The sequence below is a fragment of the Acipenser ruthenus genome, chromosome 8 (genome assembly GCF_902713425.1).
Source record: "Acipenser ruthenus chromosome 8, fAciRut3.2 maternal haplotype, whole genome shotgun sequence".
NCBI lineage: Eukaryota > Metazoa > Chordata > Actinopteri > Acipenseriformes > Acipenseridae > Acipenser > Acipenser ruthenus.
In genome coordinates, this window is record NC_081196.1 from 48,620,459 (window position 1) to 48,627,697 (window position 7,239).

The 7,239-nt window shown below is 36.0% G+C and overlaps 1 long non-coding RNA gene across 1 annotated transcript; it reads right to left on the reverse strand.

The window, feature by feature from the left end:
- Positions 1–3,924: 3,924 nt before the first annotated feature.
- On the reverse strand, positions 3,925–6,795 carry LOC117407464 (uncharacterized). Its single transcript, XR_004545063.3, has 3 exons — positions 6,618–6,795; positions 4,808–4,900; positions 3,925–4,407 (listed from the first exon to the last, which is right to left on the reverse strand). It is a non-coding gene; the product is annotated as an uncharacterized LOC117407464 (long non-coding RNA).
- Positions 6,796–7,239: the final 444 nt, after the last annotated feature.

Here is a 7,239-nt window from a genome sequence, read left to right on the forward strand (position 1 = left end):
GGATTCAAGTTATGATTGAGTTAATTGAGATAGCACATATAATTTTAATTAGTATCCAGGTGACATATACAAGGGCACTTTTGTTTTTTAAAAAATATAAGGAATACAGTTTCCAAATAAAGTAAGGTGCTGTGATGGGGTACACCCTGTCCCTGTGCATATTTTATGTTATATGTATGTATGTAGTGGTGCACGGAGTATAGGTTATGTAGCACAGGTGATTTAAAATGTATAATTGTATTTAGACACAGGGATTGCACAATCACTTCACGTGTAGATTAAAATGGGTATTTGTATGTGGGCACAGGGATTGCACAAATTAGTTCACGTGCAGACTGTGCCGGGATTCAAGTGAATGATTAATTAGCAATCGAGTCCCGGCACAGCTGTAGCTAAAATACGCTGAGGGGCGAGTTTACCCCACCACAGATGCACATGAGTTTCGTACTCACGTTTCATTTGTAATTGGTAATGCTAATAACAAATATAATATTATGGGTTATTATGTCACATATAGGGTGGTACTGTTTGTCATCTTGTACACAGGTTGAGCGAGAGGACTGCAAACTAATTTCTATTTAATAAGACATTTTCTAAACAAGGTAATAACTTAATATAAATCACAGAGTTTCAGATTGTATGGGGATTGGTTTATTTGTCAAGTTATTTATTATAATAACTGTTCAGTAATAAGTTAAGTTTTTATTTGTCTGGTATATACAGTATCAATGCTTTGGAAAATGGAATCTAATGACATGCACTTTTTCTTGCTTAATCACTATGCACAGCCCTCTGTTGGGTGTGGTCTTTGTTTATTTATTCCTAAGAACAGATGCGTAAAGTAAATACAGCCATGTACTCTATAATAATGACACTTACACAACCTGACTTAAACAGTATTCTGGAATTCTGCATACCATAATACAGAATGATGAACAGCTTTATTACATGCACATTTATTACCGGTTAAATCAAGAATGGGAAACCATTTCATGTACAATTAATCCAGTTATGGCCAAAAGTTTTGCATCACCCTTTAGAATTAACTCATTTTGCTCCATTAAGTTGAATGAAACATGCAGAATAATGTTACATTAACATATTGAATTGCATACCGCTTTGTAGTTTTCCATGTACTTAACAGAAAACTGACAAAAATTGAAATATGTGACATTGGACATTTCGATATCTAACATGAAATACTGTACTGCTGGTAGACTTTTGCGATATTATTTTGTAGTTTCTAGGGCAGCAGTGTGGAGTAGTGGTTAGGGCTCTGGAGTGTCATGGGTTCAATCCCTGGTGGGGGACACTGCTGCTGTACCCTTGAGCAAGGTACTTTACCTAGATTGCTCCAGTAAAAACCCGACTCTATAAATGGGTAATTGTGTGTAAAAAATAATGTAATTGTATGTACAAATAATGTGATATCTTGTAACAATTGTAAGTCACCCTGGATAAGGGTGTCTGCTAAGAAATAAATAATAATTATGTAACAATTCTAGATGATGCAACACTTTTGGCCGTGGTTGTACATTTTTGCATGAAAATTTGTCTTATCTATACATTTCAGACAGAAGGTCCTTGTCAAATGATGATCTTTTCCTATACACAACAAACAGAAAATCAAGTTATTCTGTACAGGGTAACTTGTGTTTTCTCTGGCAGTGAGAGAATTAAAATTGGAAAGCAGACAGAAATCTTACATTTAATATTGGTGGCATGAATCAGACAGTACCCAGTGATCCTGAAAAGAATCCTGATTGAATGTTGAAATTCTAGAACTAAGATAAAGCAGTTCGCACTGCTGCCAAAGGAATGAAATTATCTTTCCAACCAGATCCAGTCCAGCTATTATATTATGCTGGACTCAATCGGCTTTTCATTCACATTGAAGAATTTTAATTTGATATTTGATATAAGGCTTCTTGATACAAGAATGGCTACAGTTTATTTAGACTGATTTATTAATTTATTTGCAATTCATTTATTTTCTTAACACACGTATTGGGATTCATTCTTTTTTTTTTTTTTTTTTTTTTTTGCTCAGTTGCTAAATTTGGCTTTTTTATGTCAGTATTTTCTTTATAAATTGTTCCTGGGTGAACCAGTATCAAAATGGTTTACCTTTTATCTGCATTTATGTTTTTTGCTTGACATATGTTATATAAACAATAAAAACACGTAATTTTCTTTCTTTAAAAAAATGTTTCTTTGCACAAGAAACATTATTTTATACTGCCTTCAGCACCAGTAGCATGAATTACTGATTAATCTAGAGATATAGATCCCTTTGTAGTGTATTAATAACGCAGAGTTTGGAAAGCTTGTATAGCAAATTAGCCCTTGGTTTAGAAATTTATTGGGTTTTTTTACTAGAATTTTCCAGAAAATAATTGCCATTGTATTGTGAGGGGACACAGTTGACCGCAATGTGTGACTAATTCAGATTTCCATTGGCCTGGGGTGATTCTCTTTAGGCATGGTTTTAGTAGCCATGTCATTGCTGCTTGTTTACCAGCAGTTGACATACAGTATGTATAATTTGCATACAAAATATATCATGTGTGTGCCACATTGTTAAGATATATCCTCTCTTTTTAAAATAATGTATAACATAATAAATGTCATAATGAAAAATGTTATTTGTAAAGAACAGATAATGTATGCAAATACAAAAATATATTTGGATTTTTTTTTTTTTACATCTAACTGTGAAGATTATTATCTGCCTGTTTCTATAATAACCGTCCTTCTTGGTTGCAAGAATTTTAGCCTGCAATACAAAATGACAACGTATAAAAGAAAAAAAAATCCTTGGTTAATACTGCCACCTGGTGGTGTAAATGTAAGTACATTTCCAGTTTTTTTCAGCAGCTAGAAAAAATTACATGTATCTTTGAGAAATGTTCTCCAAAAGCTACATACCATCGATGCACACTAGAAACAGCACGTAAATACGAGTCACTGAGGTCTATCCATGTAACCCTAATTCAAAGAGTTATGCATACAACTTAAAAAATAAGTCATCATCGCCACTTTTAAAAAATGAAATTACGAAACCTTCCAGTTTACAGAAACCTTCCAATTAACAGAAACCTTCCAATTAACAAAATTGTTTTTTTTTTAATGTTCATGTTTGTTTGTTTTTTTAAATCAAATAGAAAAATGATGAAGGAGTGTCAGATATTGTATTGATGACCCAGGCAACCAAAGTATCCCAAACAAGTTAAAAGTGTTTTTTTTTTTAAATAAACTAGACCAGGCTCAGCAGGTTTCTAACTGTGACAGGAGGATGCCAATGTCCCGTCCCGCTTCCCCGCCACCTCTTTTATATGGCCAGTTTAGAACATGTGAATTCTATGATCGAATCCACATTTTTTTAAATATATTTTATGATCAATTAAAGGTGTGCATAAAATGTTGCTAGTAAACAACATTACACTAGGCATAGCAATATTAGATATTCTTCCTGAATGCATGGCTCAAGCCTGCCTGACAAAACCTTTTTTTTTGTATTTTGCAAATTTGAAGGACGATTTGAATTACAGTTCCAATAGACACAGTGAAGTTCATTCAATTGATCTAAATACTTTCTCTGTTTAAATAATGTATAAAGGGCCCTATGAATCCAATAAAAATCCATTACTGTATATTTGTCTCTTTAGTTTATTTCAGTCTATAAAAATATGGGGGAAATAAAACTATTTAGATCTGCCAGTCACTGCGTGCCCCTATAGGGGGTTCTGATCACATTGTGCTTCAGGTATTCTTGGTGAAACTCGCTTGCTCATTAGGGATGAACAATTTACACATTTTTCTTTGTTTCTTTTACTTCCTGGATACAAAAGACCACACTCTCATTAATGTTAATCACTTCCTATAGTGGCTGATGATGTACAAATACCAGGTGGCACAAAACAGTTTCTGTGATAGACTTTATTGAAAGGTATACAAACAGCAAAAACAATTTCTTCAGACCTGGTCACCTCCCATATACATAGAGTTTATGACCAAGTCTTCATTCACTTGCTGGGTAGAGATAATGAGCTTTTTAATTTAGAGGTTTTACACTGAGCATGAGAGAGGGAGAGAAGGAGGTGTTGGCTGAGGAGAGGGGAAAGGGGGTCTGGCTGGTATATTTCCGTAATTAAAATGCAGATTTTCTAAAATTTATATTACTTAAAACTGACAAAGCTATGATATATTAAACTTTTTTTTTTGGCAGGATGAATTTGCTGAGCTTTGATGACGCAACTCATTTTCTGGTATCATTGTCCCTCCTTCCTCCACGGACAGTGTGTGACCTTTAACCTCAGGAGCCGCATTCCTGAACAGCTCTCTCACGAGGAGGTTCGCTGCTCATGACTGGCACTTGTTTATACTGCTCCTTGACTCCCTTTCGCTCTGTGGGACGTAAAGAAATTAGGAATTAGTTCATTTGTATTATAAAACACTATAACCCCCGCTCCCTTCCCCCCCCCACACACAAAACAGTTGCTCATTCCAAAACGTCATATGAGACTGTAACTGTACTCTGTATTACCATATTGTATCACATTGTTGAAAATAAAAGACATTCATTACAGTGAATTTAACAGGCATTTGGAATAAAATGACACCCCAGCTGGAACAACCAAACCCATTGAGACAAAAGAGAATGAAAATGTAGCTGTAAATTATTTATACAGTCTCAATGGAAGTTTACATGTATATGTGGGGTAATAAACCAAGCGTTTGATTTCTTGCTGGACAGACATAACCGCTTAATAAATGTAGCCAAAGCTGCCAGTTATCAATCGCTCACCTTTGGCCTGGCTACATGATGCTTGGGAAGGCTTCACTGGCTGGTCAGCACTGGTGAGGGCAGCTCTGATCTTCCTCACCACATAGCTGCAGGCTGTGGAAGGGGAACAGGAGAGATAAACAGGTCATTCTAGAGACCTACCCTACCCCCTGCATACGTGACACTGAAAATAATAGAATAGCTATTTAAACGACATTGAGGAAAACATACAGGTTCTTAATCTGACGTGTTACCTTTGTCCCATTCCAAAAAAAAAAAAAAAAAAACATTCACCTTTGCTGTGGAAATAGTATTTCCATTTCTGATTTAATTGCATTTAACTCGTCATGGTGTTTTGATATCATCTTCATCAACATAAATAAACATATGACAAATATTGTTAAATTGGTTAAATTATTTACTGAATCATCATGGTGACCAAAAATGACCCAAACAATGATGGTTCACATAGACAAGCTTATTGTAAATCGTAATGCTATGATGAAACAGATTAAAGTAGTTATGTAGTTTCATGTGACACCGAGGATGATGCAACATGTTTTTCTCAATCGTAGTATAATCCAGGTTAAGAAAAGAAAAAAATGCACAATAATGTTTTCAGCAATACAGGAAACCTACAAGCCTCGGCGATACTGTAACAAATGTATTCCTGTGGCGGAGTGCGGACGAAAAACCGCCATCATCATTTGTTATTGTTTTAATCCTTTAGAATACCTCGTGAAGATGCGTGACTGATCAGCTACTAAGTATATAATTAGCTGACAGTCACGCATCTTATTAAACCCGTGCAATGTCGGAGGGATATGAAGATAATTGTTAGCCAGTTAATCCCTCGGTCACCAATATAATAGACCTACAGTATTGGCTGCACGGTGTTGAGTGTGTTCAAGAGGCGGGTCGGGTCGGGTCGGGTCGGGTCGGATCGGATCGGATCAGATCGGATCGGATCGGATCGGAACTGAACAGAACAACAATTGTTAAGCGAGCTGGGTCTACACCAACACGATACTTGTTTTGTTCCATCTGTTTATTTTGGCTAATGTGCCCTTTTATTGTGTGTAGTTGTGTTTTGTTTGAATCTTTTGTTTATTATTTAATAAAACGCTGAGCGCCGTAGCATCTCTTTGCCCCGCTATTCCTTGTTTTGGTTTGTGTTTCTGGTCTGATGTCACCACTGCAGCTGCCCTGACCACAATTCCTCATAGCTGAAATAAGTGTTCTGCCCTGGCTTTGTGAAACAAATAAGAGGACATTCTTTAGTTGTATCGCATCTTCAAAATAATTGACAAAAACATTCTATTCATTATAAGTGTCAGGCTAATTTTAGAATCTTACAAAGGGACTGACAGCAATAAAAAAATGTTTATTTAAATTACCTATATGTATGTTTTTCTTCATATACAACAATTTCTTAAAACTCAACACGGATGATTCAGCAACAGTAGACTATTCACAGAGTTTTAACTTAAATTTATTTGAGGACTGCCTTATTAACTAAATTAATCCGGAATGCTGCTGCTCTCAACAGCAACAGGTTATGAACATTTCATGAATTCCAAACGTTTTGGAATCTCAGTCTGCTTTAGCTAGAGTCTCATTTCAAGCAATGTGTTTCATTTCATCAATTCCCAACTACAAAACTGTATATGATACGATTCTCAGTTGTTTTCTTTTATGGAACATTCCCCGCATTCTGTGACAATCTAACTGCAGAGGAAGCACTGTCTTTGAAAACTCTTAAACGCTTCGATTGAATACGGACAGAAATACTAACATTCTGCTATCTTATAGCTGTACAAAAGGAGCTTACCGTTAATGATAAGTCAGACCATCTCCACTTTGTTTTCTTTTGGAAGGCTTACTGTAATGTTTTCTTTCTGGTTTTGCTGATTCACACACTGGCAGGCAAGACTACGCAACACTGGAGTTTCGTTGGGGGAGGGAGAGAGAAGAGGCGTGGTTGTGTTTTGTATGAGATATGTAAGTGCAAAGCGCTTTTGAGACTTGCATTAGTAGTGAATGTGCACTTGATTTTATTCTGCTAAGAGTGCTGATGATACTGTTTTATATTAATACGTCATGTTTTGGGTATTATTCTAAGATAGAAACAAGTCAGACTGACAACAGCTGTGCTGTTTAAAATGTGCAAATAATGAATGTATATTGGCTACCATATAGTATTTAAGTTCTAATATTTGCCTAAATAAAGTATTTTTATTAGATGCATGAGGTAGCGCGCCTGCTGCTGCAGTCCATAGGACTGACAAGGAACTGTGCAGCGGCGTCCCAGAATGCCGTGCGGCCGAGCAAATCGCACTGTAGTTGTTGTTGATGTTTATTAATTGAGCGTTATTGAATGTGTTTATTTGGTTCCCTTTCACGTTTCTGTTGCCTGTTGTGTCCCCGTGTCTCCCCTACCGTGTGTTTCCCCA